This window comes from Prionailurus viverrinus, chromosome C1 (genome assembly GCF_022837055.1).
Source record: "Prionailurus viverrinus isolate Anna chromosome C1, UM_Priviv_1.0, whole genome shotgun sequence".
NCBI classification, from domain to species: domain Eukaryota; kingdom Metazoa; phylum Chordata; class Mammalia; order Carnivora; family Felidae; genus Prionailurus; species Prionailurus viverrinus.
The window spans coordinates 46,536,225-46,557,608 of record NC_062568.1 but is presented as its reverse complement, the minus strand read 5'-3'; the positions used below and the strand labels follow the sequence as shown (position 1 = coordinate 46,557,608).

Here is a 21,384-nt window from a genome sequence, read left to right as displayed (position 1 = left end):
GAGAGATCGGTCACGAGTCTTATAGGTCTCCCTTTATGTTAGAGCATGTTTATCCCTAGCTGCTTTCAGAATCTTCTCTTTATCCTTGTATTTTGCCAGTTTCACTATGATATGTCATGCAGAAGATCGATTCAAGTTACGTCTGAAGGGAGTTCTCTGTGCCTCTTGGATTTCAATGCCTTTTTCCTTCCCCAGATCAGGGAAGTTCTCAGCTATGATTTCTTCAAGTACACCTTCAGCACCTTTCCCTCTCACTTCCTCCTCTGGAATACCAATTATGCATAGATTATTTCTCTTTAGTGCATCACTTAGTTCTCTAATTTTCCCCTCCTACTCCTGGATTTTTTTATGTCTCTTTTTCTCAGCTTCTTCTTTTTCCATAATTTTATTTTTAGTTCACCTATTCTCTCCTCTGCCTCTTCAATCCCAGCCGTGGTTGTCTCCATTTTAAATTGCAGCTCATTAATAGCATTTTTCAGCTCCTCGTGACTGTTCCTTAGTCCCTTGATCTCTGTAGCCAGAGATTCTCTGCTGTCCTTTATACTGCTTTCAAGCCCAGCGATTAATTTTATGACTATCATTCTAAATTCACTTTCTGTTATATTGTTTAAGTCGTTTTTGGTCAGTTCATTAGCTGTCGTTATTTCCGGGACTTTTTTTGAGGGAATTCTTCCATTTCGTCATTTTGGATAGTCCCTGGAGTGGTGCGGGACTTCGGGGCACTTCCCCTGTGCTGTCTTGAATAACTTGCGTTGGTGGGCGGGGCTGCAGTCAGACCTGATGTCTGCCTCCAGCCCACCGCTGGGGCCACAGTCAGACTGGTGTGTGCCTTCTCTTCCCCTCTCCTAGGGGCGGGATTCACTGTGGGGTGGCGTGGCCCATCTGGACTACTTGCACACTGCTAGGCTTGTGGTGCTGGGGATCTGGCATATCAGCTGTGGTGGATTGGCAAGGTGCACAGGGGCGGGAGGGGCAGGCTCAGCTAGCTTTGCCTTCCGAGATCTGCTTCGGGAGGGGCCCTGTGGCACCGGGAGGGAGTCAGACCCACCAGAGGGATGGATCCACAGAAGCACAGCGTTGGGTGTTTGCGCGGTGCAAGCAAGTTCCGTGAGGGGAACTGGTTCCCTTTGGGATTTTAGCTGGGGGATGGGTGAGGGAGATGGCGCTGGTGAGCGCCTTTGTTCCCCGCCAAACTGAGTTCTGTCATCCCGGGGCTCAGCAACTCTCCCTCCCATTGTCCTCCAGCCTTCCCGCTTTCCAAGCAGAGCTGTTAACTTATGACCTCCCAGATGCTAAGTCCCGCTTGCTGTCTGAACACACTCCGTCGAGCCCCTCAGCTTTTGCCAGCCGACTTGGGGTCACTGCTTGGCCGGCGGCCGCTCCTCTGCCCCAGCTCCCTCCCGCCAGTCCGTGGAGCACACCGCCTATCCGCCCTTCCTTACCTCTTCCGTGGGCCTCTCGTCTGCGCTTGGCTCCGGAGACTCCGTTCTGCTAGTCTTCTGGCGATTTTCTGGGTTATTTAGGCAGGTGTAGGTGGAATCTAAGTGATCTGTAGGATGCAGTGAGCGTCCTCCTACGCCGCCATCTTCCCAGAAGCCCCTATCTAAATTATTTATAAGAAATTCATAATACCACTGGCTGACAACAGGCCATATGACGTACAAACAGGACACGGTTCAGAGGAAAGGAAATAGGCTCCACACTAACGAGTAAGTAAGCTACTTTTAAACTCATTTAGCCTATTTCCTCATTTGTAACATGAGGATGACAGCATTATTTACTACAATGGGATGTTGTGAGGGTTTAACAATGTCATTTTTGCTGGAATTATTATGTCTGTGATCTTCAGCATGACAATCTCTCCGTGCCTCATTTTCACATCTCTGAGTGGGAAGGATATAACCTGCTTCAGGGAATTGTGCTGATGATTAACTGTGACAAAAGAGGTGGCATAAGTGGCAAAGTGACTAGTACATGGTTTCCTTTTCTTTCCCAATCCTATCTAAGATATAAGCAAGGCCAGTGAAATTCTTCAAAAAGTTTGAATATAAATGGATTCTAAAATAAGAAAAAATCATATGAACACATATATTTGAAATATAAATAATAGTATTAAATTATTTCAATTTTCAAACGCATAGTAATTTGAAATAGCATAAATAATTTCCTACATCCTCAGGCATGCCCACATCTGCTACATTTTTTCAAATACTTTCTGTTATGGATTGTTGTTTTAATGTGAATGTTCCTTTTGCCTTATGAAATATTATTTCTTTGGGGTATTCTTTCTAATAAAATTGTCACTTATCTTAAAATCATCACTGCCAATTTGTTTCTTTTCATATTTTCCATATCTGTATAAAACCATAAAACATGGTTGGCATTTCTTATTCAAAACACATCAATAACATTGGAGGCCAGGGTACACTTATCTTTTTTCTGTCAAACTAAAGTCAACTGTTGTGCTATTTGGAATATTAATGGAGAGCCTGTCAGATATTCAAATAATAGTGGAACAATGTTTATCAAAATCATTATGCCCAGAGGGAAAAAGGGCAAAAACCATGGATATCTAAAGTAAATGAAACATGAAATTTTTTTCAGATTACCCTATTGAAGTCTTCAATTCATAATGAAAATTAAAAAAATAATATGTGGCCAGTGCTGAACGAACTATGCTAAATCCAAGTACAATGTATTCAGAATTGGTAATGTGATGTTTCAAGTATTATCTCTCTCCTAACAAGGTAAATTGTTGTTCATCTTAATGTCACCCAGAAGTAAAGCATTTGCCTGAAATGAATTTTCTCTCTTTTTAAATATGCCACATTAGTGATTCATATCTTCTCTATTTGGGGAATATAATGTCATGTTTCAGTTGAAAATAACTTCTGATAGGCTATGTGAGGATATAAAAGATACATAAATGAAAGAGGATAGGGCTAAAAAAAAGAAAAGAAAAGAAAAAACGTCAGCCTACTCCTCTGTGTAATTAGTTTGATAAGAATATAGGTCAAATCGGTCATGAATAATTACAGTAATATTTAAACAAAGCCACCTGAAAAAGTATAATTCTCATATCAGTGAAACATGAGTTAACTCAATTAAAAGTTGTGATATAGCTGAAGAAACTATGTGTTTGTCAGAAAAAAAGGTTGATCTGCTACAAAATCATAGGGCAGTCTTTCCCAAACATCGGCAGTGCCTATCCAGACTGCATCCAGGAAAAAATAGTAAATTTAGCCACCAGTTTTTCTGGTAATAAAATTCATTTCTATGCAGTTTTACATGGAGTGAAAGCAGATTCTGGCCATGTTGATAGGATTCCACTTTTTAACACAGGTGTAATGGCAAAGTAATAAATTGGCACTCTGGTTTTAAACATTAGTTTTAAGAGTTTGTGCTTTACTTAAATTGAATCCAATTCTGGAACTGACTGAATTAGGATTTTAAACCTATCCAGCTGAGGGCCACAGCAAATGCTCCAAAGTACCTCCACTCCAGGAGGAGAGACAGTAGCTATACGAGTTCATTCTTGGCCTTGTGACTTTCCATGTGCTCTGTTAGAGTTATGTGAGAACATGACAGTGTAGAATCATCAATGGGTAGCTTCTCAGTTTTCAAGATGAGTATTTACTTCCAATCTCTTCCAGTGGCAGATGTTACATTAGATGGCATTCCTTTCCAGAACATCTTATTTCTTGACACAAATAACAATTCCATACTTTTTCATTTTTCTTGTGGGATATTTATATGTGTACTTTGTTTTTATAGTGTGCCAAGGGCCTCCTAGAATTTAGTTTAAGAGTCATTGAGATAATCTGGCAACTTCTGCAGAATACACTAAGTTTATTTAGGAAAAGAAATGTCACCTCCTTCTGAGAAGGTAGTAAAAGAATTCAAGATCCAACATCATCTGGTTCCAAAACTCTATAATTATTGGGTGGCCTTTAGAAATACTATAGGGTAAAATCATCTTGGGTGGGTACAATTTCAGAATCATTTTCTCCAATTCTATTCAGGACAAGGAGCATCTGTAGACCAAATGGCTTTCCAAACCCAAGTTACACAGTGGGCCGATAAGCTATCACAATGAAATTCTGTTGTTGACAGGAGGAGCTCAGCAGTGGAGGAGGGAAAAAGGAAAGAAAGATGCTCCAATTCATCTACAGAGAAAAAGATATAGAAAAGGAAGTGAGCATAACAGGTTAATGTCACACCATTCTAAGAGACTGTGCTCTAGAAAATTGATTTTGAAATTTGCTTGAAGATAAGAACTGTCTACAACCCTTTTTGAAAAGCTCTCAGATCTCATCCCAGACCTACTAAACCACAGTGTGCTCAGAGATTAAACCTGGTAACCTGGCAATCTGTGCCTGTTACAAGGTCTGAGGGGATTCTTCTCTGGTAAGTTTGTGATACTCTGTTTGAAAAGAGAATGTCAAGTTGCTAGCTAAGAAGAAGCTTCTACATGCTTATTGTGATATTCTGAGCCTTGGGAATAGTGAGTCTCATTCCTAATAAAATAATAATCCACTTGTCAGAGTCAGAATAGAAGTTCAAATTAAAAAGAGCAGAACAAAAATAGTAAGGCTTCACAATGTAGGGCAAGAGCTTAAGCAGACTCAATAATAACAAGAAATTCAGGGAAGGCAGTAAAGCGTATTACCAGTTGCAATTACTTTAAACAAACTAACAAAAAGTGCTTTGATGTCTGTAGTATGAAGTCATGGGTGCAAATCTTGACTTTTTCACCCACCTTTTTATCATCTATACAAAATGAGTGATGGTATCCAATTTATAAATGCTTATTATCAAAGCTGATATGACAAGTAAGTTAAATAATGTGTTTGAAAATGCTACATGAATGGATTATGACTACCAGGTGAAGAGTATGAGGGCAACTGTTTGTGTCAGGAGAACTCAACAAGGTGTGGAAAATTACAGTGAGAATATATAGAACGTGGCTAACTGGCAGCAGAAAACATAACCCCCTCTAGTGGCCCAATAGTTCATCTGCAACGGCCATCTCCAGACCTAAAAGGTAAAACAGGATTCAAGTTACTTGGAGAGGAATCCAGTGAGTAACTGGAAAGTTATCAAAATACAATTCAGATATATGGAAGAAAACTCAGTACCCACTTCCAGGAAATGGGGTACATGATGGGAGCTTTATATAACACAAGTTATTAGCACTGAAAGCAAAATCAGTCAGAGCTATTCCTAAGGCTTCAATTCCCCTTGGTCAAGTCTGGCAAAGTTGAGCCTACAAATGGAAATCAAATCCCAGCTGTAAAGAATGGTAAGTTCAGGAAACTAAAGAGGTTTTTAGATAAGGGCCAATAAACCAAATTAATGAGACAACGCTTATTGAACCACAAAACGGTGTTCAAGACAGACATCTGCTGCCCACAAAAGATTCTGGGTGTATCCAGAGGTTTTAAATGCACATAGCTTTTTATGCACCAGGAAGGTGAAGTATAACAATGGGGGGGGGGGGGGGGAATGTGAGCGTTGTTAGAATTTAAAATACAATATTCTAAATTAATAATCTAATATAAAATTAGAATTTAAATGCAGCCCAATACAGATTTTTTAAGACCTACTGACAAACAAAAATGGTCTCTCAGCTAAATTAAACAACCAAGTGACCAGATTCTGACTATCACCTAGCCCATGAAAGGCCCAGAGAAGAGGGCACAGATACAGATAGTGTGATATCTTCATTAATATTAAAAGTTTTCTTATTCTTTGGATTCAGACTTGAGAAACAGTCAGTTAACACCGACTGTAATCCAGGCACTGGATGAGGCCTTCCCATGTATTATATACATTATATTTAATGTGAATGTAATTAGGGGGAAATCAAAGTATTATGATGATCCTACTCCCAGAAAACATCTCAAAATTCTGACTAAAGCGTTTTAATAGTAATAGTAATAATAATAATGTTATTGCTAACAATAATAACCAAGTAAAGAAATTAAGTAAAACATAATTAAGCAATGCAGAGAAAACAATTAGACCTATAAGTATTAGAACATTTAACCTTGGAAATGTACATATATTCTCTGGAGAACTTAATTACCATCCAAGCATTAAAGAACATAAACTATCCCAAGTGAAAACGTGTAACACAAAACACAAAAGTACCATTAATCCATACTGATTTCACAATCTTGCATAAGTACTCTAACCTTCTTGTAAGTGTTCACGATGAATTTTAAATATCTGCATTCATCTCTGCATTTGAAAGAATTTCACCACCTCTTGAAAAACAATAGGAATAGAGTGCCCTCTAGAGTCTCACATGTATTTAACGCCAAATTGAGGGGAAATCTCATTTTAATCATTTCTGGCTATGCTCATTAAAATTTAGAAATGTGGCAGATTTGTCTGTTGCTGCTACAAAAATGCACACATCTTAAAAATTCAAATTCAGAATAATTCCTTTTCCCCCAAGAGAAATATCTTTGAACGTTAGCTATCTATGCAGAACAAAAAAAAATTACTAAAGATTTTTTTTTACATTTTTATTTTACTTTCTTTTTATGGGCTACATGAAAAAAATACATTTGAAACCTATCTAATACCCAAAGGGCTATTTTAATCTTTTATGTATACATGTTATTTGCTTATAATGATGCATTTATTTCAGTCTATAATTTCCCAAAAGGAGAAACAATGTTTGTGAATCTAACATCTGAAGCTTCTACATTAAACTGAGACCATTCATGAGGGTGACTAACAAATACTTTTACAAGTAGAAAATCAACAAACAGTGTTAAAATAGAGGCATAACTAGATATGTATTGCCATGTTTAAGATACATAGATCAGGCCAAAGCTGTAACTATCAGGCTATATATAAAGATTGATATATATCATATATAAACCTAATTTATATATAATATGTGAACCCTGAAGTTGCAAACCTTGAACCAAAAACTAAAATTCAAGGTCTAGAAAGACAAACAGTTGTTTCCTGCAGTTTAATAAAAGATAGGCTTTGCTTTAACATCTAGCTATCATCTCTTTATCAATAACGTCAAGGATCCAATTTCCTTATCTCTAGAATGGGTATAATTTTGCAGCTGAGCTGTATATATCCAATGTGAAAATTCATAGAAGGGCTTTATAAGCTACAAAAAGTGTGTGTGTTTGTGTGCGTGTGTGTGCTAATATTTATGATATTGAGAAGGTTAAGTTTGGCTAAATGAGGTCATCCTTAAATAAAAACATTAAGCATTCTGGTATTACCCCTGGCCACTCTTCAAGCTTGTCTGCCAGTCTTCCTCTTTGCACATACAAATATTTTACATATTCTTTGGGACTTTTCCCCATGACCTTTCTCTTTTCACTTGAAATTCTTTCTAGGGCATCTCTTTCCCTCCAATGTCTTCAAGTACATCCCCCAGTCTGGAAACACTTTAACTTACTTTTACAGATTTACTTTCTAACGTGTAGATCTACATTCCAGCCTCCTTCATCCACAGCATTAGAGAAGCCCTGAGACTAAAATCAAAGACATACAACATGTTTGAAACAAGATGCTGTAGGTGCAAAATGAGTCCAAACATACTTAGAACTGTCCTCCCCAGTCACAGCTGTACTCAGAGAAATGACCAAGAGGATGTGAGGGCACCAGAGGCACCTTGAGATGGTCCACCTGTGGTCCTACTCAGATCCACCTGTGCCCTACATTAAATGAAATCTGTCACTGAGAGTTCAAGGTGTTGGCCTCTTCAAAAAGCTTAATACACAAGGGCCAGAGGCACAAACTACAGATGCTGCAACTTATACCCAAACCAAAATTCACATTCATCATCTCACTTATCTATCATTCTTTATATATATTCTTCTCTCTTCTGTCTGCCAAGTTGCTCCATCCCTCCCCCACTTGTCTAAGTTGCTTGCCTAGTGGAGTGACACAGAGTGGAGTGTCACAGCTCTTCAGCCTGAGAGTCTGAACTTTTATTTGCTTTGTTCTTACCATGCTATCATCACTGCAGTTGCTGGTTCATTATTATTACCAGACATGGAAATACCTGCTCCATATCCTCAGTTCCACTGTTTAGTAGCACTCCTATCTCTTCATGAACTTGAGGTTCATTTCCTCATGAATATAATTCTTTTCTTACCTGCTGGTCCACTGCCATGAGAGGCCCATAATAAAACAGGAGTTACTTTTCACTCTTTTGAAGTAGTCACAACTTCAGGCTCAAGGGACACACTGCATTACTGAGTGAAAGTATTTCCTCATCTAGCAGAGCTGAAATATCAAGTAGGGGACGTGCAAATTCAACAAGTAGACATCAAGATGGTGAGAAAGACCAGTTTATTTCCATGTCTTGGTTCTTGGATCTGTGTATTTTAGCCATGAGAAAACCTCATTATATATAAGCCAGTGATTCAAGGCAGTCTTGAAGGGCATTGGCTAAACCATTCCATAATTCTAATTATCCTATTGTTTTTAGGGGATGGGGTATGTGATAGAACCAGAGGATCTGTTGCCTGTGCACCTACTTTTACACCTCTTTCTCTATGAAATGAGTCCTTTGATCAGAGGGGATGTTATATGGTATTGATTTTGTAAATCACACATTGAGTGAGTGCTTCTGGTATTGCAGAAGCACTGTTAGCAGGTATGGAAACCCATATCTAGAGAAGATATCAATTCGTGTAAGGAAGAATCACTGTCATCTTCAGAGTGGAAAGGTATTGGTATAATCAACTTACCATCAAGTAACTGGTTGACCTCTGAGGAATAATAACGTATCAGGAGCTAATCACTGAAATCTGCTTCTAGTAGGTCCAGCATTCAGTAGCAGCAGTAGCTAGATCAGCCATAGTGAGGAATCCATGCTATTGAACCCATATACAGTCTCCATCTCTTCCACCAATGCTCCTCTGTCTATGAGCTCATTGTGCAAATATTGAGGTGACTCAAGGTGGAAGCTGACCAATATCCACCAGAAGGGTCATTCTGTCCACCTAATTGTTCGGTCTTTCTTGTGTGTTGAATGTGTTCCAGTGGATAGTATCATCATATAGGAAGAGACACACACCCTGGTATGTCCAGCTCATGCCTCTAACTCAGACCTTTTGTTCCTAATCTAATCTTGTCATTCTAGTTTTCTGACTAAGCTTGTCCATTCTAGTTTCTGACCTTCTTGGAAGGTATATCTTCACCTCAGGCCACTTGTCGTTCATACAAAATAAACAACCATGTATAATGCTCACATCTCTGCTCACTAGGAATATCCCCTCCTTGCCAACTGTTCTTTAGGGCCACCTCTGAGCAGCATTAGAGTGAGGCAACAACTCACATTTGGTTCCACAAATGGAGTCAACCTATCTGTGAACTAGTCCTTATATGTGAGATGAGGGAGTTACAATTCTGTTGGTACAACAAAGATAGGTAAAACAGAATTGGGGTCACCTGTTAACATAATTTATTTTCCTTGTGATCTGCTTGCATCTGATCCCAAAAGAACCACTTCTGTTTATTTTAGTCCATTTGGATTCTGTAACAAAAATACCATAAACTGCATGGCTTATAAGCACCAGACCTTTATTTCCCATAATTCTAGTGGCTGGCAAGTCCAGGATCATGGTGCCAGCAGATCTGGTATCTGGTGAGAATCTGTTTTCTCATAGATAGCTGTCTTTTTGACTATGACTTCACATGGTACAGGGTGCAATTTGGGCCACTTTTGCAAGGGCACCAATTCCATTCATGAAAGCTCTGCCCTCATCACCTAATCACCTCCTAAAGACCCCACCTCCTAATACTATCACCATCTATGTTCTTACGTTCAGAACATAGAGCCATTTAATAATGAATTGTCACCATGCTTATCCAAACTTTTTGTCAGTGATCTACCCAGGTCATGGTGAGCAGCTAGCTAATGGGCCGGTATTCAGTCTCTGCCAGCATTGCACCAGCAGTGCAACTGGTAATTTTCTTCTGCAGAAGACATAGTCTTGCTCTAAAACCCTAGATGCTGCAACTTTCTTGTTGGGGCTTCCAGAGACTCCAGATGGAGTCCTTATCTGGTTTTTACATAATTGGATCCACCTGAAAAATAGGGCAGCTTACACTATAGCCTAGACCTTCTACATAGCCATCTTTTTCCATGGGCCCAATTTGAAACTGGCAACCATCAAAGTCATCCCATAAATGAGTCAAAGCAGTATCTTTAACTACAATGTATGCTGCCTTCAAAATCTGAAGAGGCCCACTTAGTACTCTGCCTGTTTTTGTAGTTGGACTAGGTATAAAATACAATAACTTGCCCTTTACCATGGAAAGAATGTCCTGGAATGTCTAAGGTCATTGAACCTCTGAAAACATTTACAATAAAGCAGTCCCCTGAAACTTAAAGGTTTTACCACCATCTGACATGAATGGGCAACTAGGATAATTTCTTCTTCTCACACATCAGATCCAGTTAACAAGATGGCATCCATATAGTGGACCAGGGTAATGATCTGTTAAATGTTAAGATAATCAAAGTCCCTGCAGACTTTATTTTTATAGAGAGAAATAGTATTAATAATGTCCTGAGACAAGATAGTAAATGTGTACCACTGTCCATCTAACATAAAGGTAGATTGACCTTGAAAGACTCTTGATTCACAGGGATTGAAAAGAATTCATTTCCTAGATCAATACCAAGTACCACAGGCTATATTGATTTGTTCCAGTGGAGATAAAATATTTGGCACACCTGTGATTGGACCCACTATTTGGTTAAGTCTGTGGTAGTCTACTGTCATCTGTCAAAATCCACATAGTTGTTATATGAGTCAAAGAGATGAATTGAAAGGAAATATGTTGGAAATAAACCTGTGTCCTTCAGGCCTTTGAGGGCGACACTAACCTCTAGTTTCTCCTAGTTTTCAGTTTTACTTATGATTCTTTTCTTTGGTGCCAGGAGTTTGACTTACTATGTGACAGATTTAGGCCAGGACTCCATTTAGCACCTGCTCTCCCAAAGTTCCACCTTACCCAAGGCTCATGATAACGCTTCTGCTCCCCTGTCATAAGTACCAGCTCAAATTATTTACCCCAAACCCCTTGAAAGGTCTTTACACAATGTATCACTATCTGATAGGTGGATACAAATCCTTCTGGGTAAGGATTGAAGAAAATATTATTGTGTATACTGGAAGTAGCCTTTCAATGTCCTTTCTCAAAAGAACTGAGGCTTCCTTCAATCAATAGGCTCTGCATCTGTGAACTATCTCAGATCACTCTGGCTCAGATATGGAATCTATTTTCCTTTGTTCTCGTTAATATCAGTCTTCATAACTCATTTTTATATACTGAAGTTAACAAGCTACACGCTGATGGACTTTCCATCTGTCTTCTTCCAGGAGAAGCATGATGAATGAACCCTTGGCACAGACCCCAGTAGGCCAAGGCTTCCTAGTTGCCATGCTGGCCTTGTCACCCATTACAATAATTATGTCCAAATACAACCATTTGGCCTCACATATTCTGGAATCCTATCATTCTCCTGTTCTCTTGACAACCATAGATAGCAATCTCCAACTGTGAGCTGTAGCCTAGAGAGGACAGCTACTATAGAACTTCTCAAAGTTGCCAATATCTCCATCAATACTGCATTCCTTATTGCTTTAGTGAATGAAGTGTTATCAGGGCTCTTCCAGGGAAGAGAAGCAGGGATTGTTTCTCTAGTCTCACATAATAAATTCATTCTAACATGCCCACCTCCTGAGCTTCTAATGCTGTTCCTCAATGTTCTGTCAAAGAAGTTCTGGCTTCTCCTCCTAGCTTCAAAGAGCCATGTCAGCAGGATATTACAATGGGCTCCTGGTGTCCTCTCTAGCACGATAAATGTTGAGTCATGGGCATATAGACATTGAGTCTATAAACTCTCCACTTTCCAGCCTTGTTTTCTGCACAAGCCCTAGGCCAATGCCCTTAAGATGTACTCCCACACATATTCCAAAGTTCCAGCTGGTACACCATTTCCATCTCCTACATTTCTTTGGAAAGTAAGCGATCCTCTTCCCCCCTCCCAAGCCCCCATGCCCAGGCTTTCTCTCTCAAGCTATGCTGCTTTGACTCTTGTTTCTGCTTTTTAGGCAATGAGAGAAGGAAAGAATATGTCTTAAGGAAGTCAAGCACCATTTGCAAGGCATTTGGCCCTGTTGCTCTTTCATCCCCAGGCAAGAAGAGGTTGCTCATTCAGGGTCTTTCATCCCCAGGCAAGAAGAGGTTGCTCTTCCCTAGCATGTAGGTCAAGGAACAATGAGCCCAGGGGAATTAATAGTTCACATTTCTCAGGGTGCCCGGGTGGTTCAGATGGTTAAATGTCTGACTCTTGATTTTAGCTTAAGTCATGGGCTTTGTCCTGACAGTGCAGACCCTGCTTGGGATTCTCTCTGTCTCTCTGTCTCTGTCTCTGTCTCTGTCTCTGTCTCTCTCTCAAAATAAATAAGTAAACACTTTTTGAAAAAAACAAGTTCAAACTTGTCTAGCACATCCACCCAATATCCTTATCCCATTTCTCAAGTTTCCACTATAAGGGCCCTGATGATAACTTAGGGCACCTGTCAAGGCTACTTTCTCCATCTCCTTTGCATTTTGACCACTCTCACATTTCAGTTCCTGTCCCAGTCCAGGCTCTGGCTGCAAGAGATAAGAGACACTTTAAACCCTGCCTTCTGGCTTTCACTGAATCCTGAGTTGATAACTGGCTGATCTGAGCTTAAGGTTCTTCTTCAAGGCTTCCAGAGCAGGCCAACTAGTATACAGTCCTTATTTCCCTCACATCATTCCATTAGTAGAGCTACCAATTGTGTCACATTAGCTACTGCATATCCATCCACCACAAGTAGGATTCTTAGCCATCATGACACCACATCACCCCAGGAGTTATCATTCTACTTACCACCAACACATTACTTTTCTTCTAAACAAACAAACAAACAAACAGCCTCTGAGACACATTAAGCACAAAGCTAGGAATGGTATATACTTAGCAAAGCAACATTCAATACAATAAAAACCTCTGAAAATCTATTTTCATATAATTCAAATAATTTCAAATAATTTGATTTTCTCTTTCTTTTGTCAGGCAAGCCAGCTGTGGTTTACCTATAATGCACATTCTATGATAATTTCACTTTGAAGCTATTTTAATGGAACTGAACTGGGAAAACACAATAGAATCATTATTTATTCATTCTGGGTACAGCCTTTATCAGAGTTATAAATCTTCAGCAAATGTGAGTCAGGCTCTTCTCTTCTCTGTGCCCTAGGCTTAGATTTTAACATCTGTGAAAAATGAAAACGAATCTTAAAAATGTCCTTTTACTTAGCTTGCAATGGGTAGCTCCACCAAAAACATAAAACACCTATTAGTAGAACCCAGTGATTCATCACTTGCATACAACACCCACTCCTCATCCCAACAAGTACCCTCCTTAATGCCCATCACACATTTTCCCCACCCCCATCAACCCTCAGTTTGTTCTCTGTATTTAAGAGTGTCTTATGGTTTTTATCTTACTTTTCCTTTCCTTCCCCTATGATCATCTGTTAAGTTTTTCAAATTCTACATATGGGTGAAATCATGTAATGTCTGTCTTTCTCTGACTGACTTATTTCACTTAGATAATACCCTCCATTTCCATCCACATTGTTGCAAATTACCATGTTACTTTTAATATTTTTTCTTTATTACCATATTTTGCCAGTTTAATTAAAATATGCCTTGTGGTGGATCTGCTTTTGTTGAATTTGATGGGAGTTCTCTATGTCTTCTGGATCTAGCTAGATATTCCCCAGATTATGGAAGCTATGTTAGCTATTATTTCGTCAAATAAATTTTCTGCCCCCTTTTCTCTCTTCTTCTTCTTCTAGGACTCCTATTATATGAATATTGTTACATTTCATGGAGTCACTGAGTTCCCTAAGTCTATTCTAACTATGCATAATTCTTTTTTTCTCTTTTGTTCACCTTGATTACTTCCTATTACTCTGTCTTCTAGGTCACTAATTTGTTCCTCTGCTGCTTCCAGCCTTCTGTTCATTCCATCAAGTTTTTCTCATTTCATTTATAGAGCCTTTTATCTCTGCTGTGTTATTCCTTATCTCTGTGTTAAGGGCCTCATTCATGTCTTCCATTCTTTTCTCAAGTCCAGGTAGTATCCTTACAATCATCACTTTAAATTCTTTATCAGGCATGTTGCTTGTATCTGTTTTACTTAGATCTCGGGCCATGGCCATGTCCTATTCTTCCATTTGCAATAAAATTCTCTGTCTGCTTATTTTGTCTAAGCCTCTGTTCCTGCTTCTGTGTGTTAGGAAAGTCAGCTACGTCTTCCATTCTTGACGGTAATGGAGGAGAGGTCCTGTAGTGCCCTGCTGTGTAGTGTTCCCTGTGTCCTGTGGCCTGGCACTACCAGAGCATCTTCAATGTGTGCTCTGTGTTCTATTGTGTCCTTATCCTTCAGGTAAGTCATCTTCAGATGTGCGCTCCCCTTTGTGCCCTTCTCTCGCCCTTCTCTGCAACCAAGACTCCCTCCCTACCACAGCAACCACAATCTGTTTTTCTTCCAAACTGCATCTCTGCACTTCCTACCTTCTTCAATATGTCTTCTTCTTTACCTCTAGTTGTGGCATTTGTTCTGTCAGTCTTCTGGTCAATTTCTGGGTATTTAGAATGATTTGATAGTTATCTAGTTATATTTGCTGGACAAGACAAGCCTAGGATCCTCCTACTCTGCCACCGTATTTCTACTTCAGCAAACAATATTCTTAAGCTGGTAGATCTTCTATGATATCAAGAAAAAAAAGAAAATACTCTAACATATTTATATTTTCATTGGCATAATATGTTAATCCTCCTGGAATGTTTATATTTTAAAAAGAAATATTAATTGTGGGAAATAGTGAACTTTCAGACATCAGTAGGAGATGTAATTTTTGTTTCTAATGCTCCTATAATCAGACCATGTGAAGCAACCCCAGATGGATAAAACCATCCCTAAGTTTAGCTGTCCCTTTATAAATGGGTGATCGTCACTAAGAGTGTGGTATAATGGCTTCTGTATCAGACAGAGACCATTAGCCATGTGACTTTGGAAAGTTATTTAAGACGTCTGAGTCTTTACATCTGTAAAATGAAGATAATATCTACCTTGCAATGCTGTTATGAGAAGAACAGTAATGAGGTAATGTGTGTTTTGCATGCAAGTAGTTGTTAAATCAACCAAAATTTATTCTCTCACACTTCTGGAAGCTAGAAGTGCTTCCCTCCTAGATTCTGTTAATACCAGCAAACTTTGCCATTCCTCAGCTTGCCACTGCATTACTCCAGTCTCTGCTTCTACCGTCACATGGTATTCTTCCCGTGTGTGTCTGTATTTCCACATGGCCTTCTAATAAGGACACAGCTCACTGAATTTAGAGCCTACCCTAAGGCAATATAGCCACATCTTAACTTGATTATATCTGCAAAGACCTTATTTCCAAATAATGCCACGTGCACACGTATCAGAGGTTAGGACTTCAACATATCTTTTGGAGGTACACAATTCAACTCACAACACCTCTTGATTCTGTAATGACATCACTTTCTTCTATACCGTAACTGAGAGATTAGTCCAAGAGAAGATAATTGAAGGAATGGATTCTAGTAACAAGCTTAGCAAGAACACGGTAGAAGCAGCTCAATAAGTGAGAAAATGTTTGCCATGTTGTGCTGAATCCAGCAAGTATGCACAAACAGCAGCACATTCTCTCCATCATTCAATTTTGTATCAGTTTAAGGACAGTATCTTTTCAGAAATTGCATAACCAGAAGTTTTCTCCCTTACACCACTAATGTGTTTAATTGCCATTTTCCACTCATTTTTAAATTCTGCTCTACTTTTAAACATTAGCAAATCCTTTTTTCCCGTTTTGAAGAAATATTAACCAGAGAATCCCTGCAAGCCACCAAATTACTGACAGGGACTGGAATATGGGGTCAGGAGAAAAACTCACTTCTCACCACACATTCTTTTGATCTATTTGAATTTATCACGTATCTATGTTACATGAAGAATCATTTAATTTAAACAGTCTCCAGTCCACGATTTTGTACCATCTTTCATCATGTTTGTAAGCTTCATCTACTTAACAAAAGCCACTTGCGTTGTAGAATTTCCTCATAAATCTCCAAACCTCATGAATATTTCCATTCTAGATATTATTATCTTTCTTTTGTTAGAAAATTTGCCACCAGACAATGAAATGTGGATGATAAGGTATAGTGTACGAAGGGCTGTGAAATCCTTGAATAAATCTAACAGGCATGTTTTCCATTTGTTCCCTCTTTTAAAGAAGAAGATATATAGCCTCATAAAAATACAAGGAGAATATGAAGCAGACAAGAAACATATGCCAAATTATAAATGATAGAGCATAATATAAAATAAAACCAATTCAAAAGGAATTACAAATAAATCATAGGAAACCAGTTCAGAGTTGCACAAAATTAGACTATACACAAGAATACCCCTCACTTCTCTGTCTTTATTATTTAATGCCAATGTAAGAAATACATTTACAAACTCTTTCTACTCATGTGGCAATGAAGCAGATAAATGAAAAAGGCTTATACTTGAAGTCAGAAATCGTGGGTTCAATTCCCTGTTCTACTCAACCCTACATGTGCAATTTGGGAAATGACCGACGTTGGCCTCACTTTCCTTCCCTACAACAGAGCTGATAGGCATAATAACATAAAATGTGGTATGACACCTTGTAAACTATAAAATGCTACTAAAATGTAGGCACTCCTAATAAAGTGCACGTCTCCCAAAAGTAAAACAAAATGCCATGAAAATGGTCTTTCTGTCATGTTAGAATTCTCTAATGCTCTCATAATTTTTTAAACATTCTATATTCAAACTGGAAGAAAATATAATTATATCAGAGCCTATTACTGACTAACAGCTACACAATATTAAAATTCTGCATATATCACCAGAAATATTGTAACTATGTGTATGCACATGTGTGTGTGTCCTTGTGCCTTTGAATGTAGCTGAAACAGCAGCTTAAAACCAGTGAAACCCAGAAGCTCTTGAATTAAAGTCTATCAATTATCCAACTACCAAGTGTCACATGAAAAAATGTCCCCAGGCTTACCTAAGAAATAAGGCTAAAACCAAACTATCAATTTAAGGCATATGGCAGTTTAAGGCATGTGCAAACATTTGGAAAAGAGAAAGATTTGTTGAGACCTTCATACAACAACAATGCCATGAAATAAGAAAGAAAATGTTTATCTGAGAGAATGGAAGAAGGAAAGTGACCTTCTATATATGAGTGTATAATAGCTGTGGCAGTCAGAATCCTAAAATGATCCCCATTGACCCTCAACCTTGTATAATCCTCTCCGCTTGAGTATGGACAGACCCAGTGAATACGATGAGGTATCACTCCAGTGATTATGTTATATTACCTGGCAAAAGAATTTTACAGATGTCATTAAGGTCCCAAATCAGTTGACTTTGAGTAAATCAGAAGGAAGATTACCTTGGGTGGCTCTGACCCAAGGGTGGGCCCTTAAAAACAAGAATTTTCTCTGATTGGCTTACTAGAAAGAAAGCAAACAGCCATGTTGTGAACTGACTACAGTGTTGGCTTTTAGTTGCTTAGAGTGGTCTCCAGCTAACAACTAGGAAGAACACAAGGACCTCATTCCCAAAGCTGCAAGGAACTCCCGCTTTGGTCTTCTTCTTCAAAATTACTTTGGCTGTTCAGGGCCTTTTGTGGTTCCATACAAATTTTTGGATTGCTTGTCCTAGCTTCGAGAAGAATGTTGGTGCAATTGTGATTGGGATTGCATTGAATGTGTAGATAGCTTTGGGTAGTATTGACATTTTAACAATATTTATTCTTCCAATCAGTGAGCACGGAATGTTTTTCCATTTCTTTATATCTTCTTCAATTTCCTTCATAAGCTTTCTATAGTTTTCAGCATACAGATATTTTACATCTTTGGTTAGGTTTATTCCTAGGTATTTTATGATTCTGGGTGCATTTGTGAATGGGATCAGTTTCTTTATTTGTCTTTCTGTTGCTTCATTATTAGTGTATAAGAATGCAACTGATTTCTGTACATTGATTTTGTATCCTACAACTGCTGAATGCATGTATCAGTTCAAGTAGACTTCTGGTGGAGTCTATTGGATTTTCCATGTATAGTATCATGTCATCTGCAAAAAGCGAAAGCTTGACTTCATCTTTGCCAATTTTGATAGCTTTGATTTCTTTTTGTTGTCTGATTGCTGATGCGAGAACTTCCAACACTTAAACAACAACGGTGAGAGTGGACATCCCTGTTGTGTTCCTGATCTCAGGGAGAAAGCTCTCAGTTTTTCCCCACAGAGGATGATATTAGCTGTGGGCTTTTCATAAATGGCTTTTATGATGTTTAAGTATGTTGCTTCTATCCCAACTTTCTCGAGGGTTTTTGTTAAGAAAGGATGCTGAATTTTGTCAAATGCCTTTTCTGCATCAATTGACAGGGTCACATGTTCCTTATCTTTTCTTTTATTAATGTGATGTATCACATTGATTGATTTGCAAATGTTGAACCAGCCCTGCATCCCAGGAATGAATCCCACTTGATCATGGTGAATAATTCTTTTTATATGCTGTTGAATTTGATTTGCTAGTATCTTATTGAGAATTTTTGCATCCATATTCATGAGGGATATTGGTCTGTAGTTCTCGTTTTTTGCTGGGTCTCTGTCTGGTTTAGGATCAAAGTAATGCTGGCTTCATAGAATGAGTCTGGAAGTTTTCCTTCCCTTTTTATTTTTTGGAACAGGTTGAGGATAGGTATTATCTCTGCTTTAACTGTCTGGTGGAATTCCCCAGGGAAGCCATCTGGGCCTGGACTCTTATTTGTTGGGAGATTTTTGATGACTGATTCAATTTCTTCTCTGGTTATGGGTCTGTTCAAGTTTTCTATTTCTTCCTGTTTGAGTTTTGGAAGTGTGTGGCCTGAATGAGACAGGAAACCATCAAAACCCTAGAGGAGAAAGCAGAAAAAAAACCTCTCTGACCTCAGCCGCAGCAATTTCTTACTTGATACATCCCCAAAGGCAATGCAATTAAAAGCAAAAATGAACTATTGGGACCTCATCAAGATAAAAACTTCTGCACTGCAAAGGAAACAACCAACAAAACTAAAAGGCAACCAACGGAATGGGAAAAGATATTTGCAAAAGACATATCAGACAAAGGGCTTGTATCCAAAATCTATAAAGAACTCACCAAACTCCACTCCCAAAAAACAAATAATCCAGTGAAGAAATGGGCAGAAAACATGAATAGACACTTCTCTAAAGAAGACATCCAGGGGCGCCTGGGTGGCTCAGTCGGTTAAGCGTCCGACTTCGGCTCAGGTCATGATCTCGCGGTCCGTGAGTTCGAGCCCCGCATCAGGCTCTGTGCTGACAGCTCAGAGCCTGGAGACTGTTTCAGATTCTGTGTCTCCCTCTCTCTGACCCTCCCCCGTTCATGCTTTGTCTCTCTCTGTCTCAAAAATAAATAAACGTTAAAAAAAAATTTAAAAGAAGACATCCAGATGGCCAACAGGCACATGAAAAGATGCTCAACGTCATTCCTCATCAGGGAAATACAAATCAAAACCACACTCAGATACCACCTCACGCCAATCGGAGTGGCTAAAATGAACAAATAGAAGACTATAGACGTTGGTGAGGATGTGGAGAAATGGGAACACTCTTGCACTGTTGGTGGGAATCCAAACTGGTGCAGCCGCTCTGGAAAACAGTGTGGAGGTTCCTCACAAAATTAAAAATAGATCTACGCTATGACTCAGCAATAGCACTGCTAGGAATTTACCTAAGGGATACAGGAGTACTGATGCATAGGGGCACTTGTACCCCAATGTTTATAGCAGCACTTTCAATGGTAGCCAAATTATGGAAAGAGCCTAAATGTCCATCAACTGATGAATGGATAAGAAATTGTGGTTTATATACTCAATGGAATACTACATGGCAATGAGAAAGAATGAAATATGGCCTTTTGTAGCAACGTGGATGGAACTGGAGAGTGTTATGCTAAGTGAAATAAGTCATACAGAGAAACACAGATATATGTTTTCACTCCTATGTGGATCCTGAGAAACTTAACAGAAACCCATGGGGGAGGGGAAGGAAAAAAAAAAGGTTAGAGAGGGAGGGAGCCAATACATAAGAGACTCTTAAAAACTGAGAACAAACTGAGAACAAACTGAGATGGGGGGTGGGAGGGAGGGGAGGGTGGGTGAGGAGTATTGAGGAGGGTACCTGTTGGGATGAGCACAACCAATTTGACAATAAATTTCATATTTAAAAAAAAAGAGCAATAAGACAATGATCATTAATAGCAAATTATAAAAGCAACAGCCATTGAAGCAATTTGCTAGTAAAAGACCTTAGCAATGGTCACCAGATTTATAGTGTGCTAATAAGATCAGAAAAGACAAAGAAAAAAAATGAAGAACTTCCTGGATACCTGAATTCATATTTTTTTAATAGGAAAGAAAGCAGACTAAAAATAGAGTCAACAAAATCATTGGAGATTGGGCAGCACGTCGTCTTGGACAACATCTTACCATTTTACCAAGATGAAACATATTCTGATTACTTGTCAGACCCAATGGAGTAAGTCATCTTCTTATCAAAATCAAATATATCAATGCTGGGAATGCGAGCTGGTGCAGCCACTCTGGAAAACAGTATGGAGGTTCCTCAAAAACTAAAAGTAGAACTACCCTACGACCCAGCAATTGCACTACTAGGCATTTATCCACAGGATACAAGTGTGCTGTTTTGAGGGACACATGCACCCCATGTTTCTAGAAGCACTATCAACAATAGCAAAAATATAGACAGAGCCCAAATGTCTATGGATGGATGACTGGATAAAGAAGATGTGGTATATATATATACAATGGAGTATTACTCGGCAATCAAAAAGAATGAAATCTTGCCATTTGTAACTATGTGGATGGAACTGGAGGGTATTATGCTAAGTGAAATTAGTCACAGAAAGACAAAAATCATATGACTTCACTCATCTGAAGACTTTAAGAGACAAAACAGATGAACATAAGGGAAGGGAAACAAAAATAATATAAAAACAGAGAGGGGGACAAAACAGATATGGAGAACATAAATACACCGACATAACATAAATATAGAGACCTAACATAAATATGGAGAACAAACTGAGGGTTACTGGAGGGGTTGTGGGAGGGGGGATGGGCTAAATGGGTAAGGTCATTAAGGAATCTACTCCTATTGTTGCACTATATGCTAACCAATTTGGATG

The 21,384-nt window shown here is 38.8% G+C and overlaps 1 pseudogene; it reads right to left on the bottom strand.

The window, feature by feature from the left end:
- Positions 1 to 14,265, bottom strand: part of LOC125171603 (transforming acidic coiled-coil-containing protein 3-like) — a 143,027-nt pseudogene extending 128,762 nt beyond the window's left edge.
- Positions 14,266 to 21,384: the final 7,119 nt, after the last annotated feature.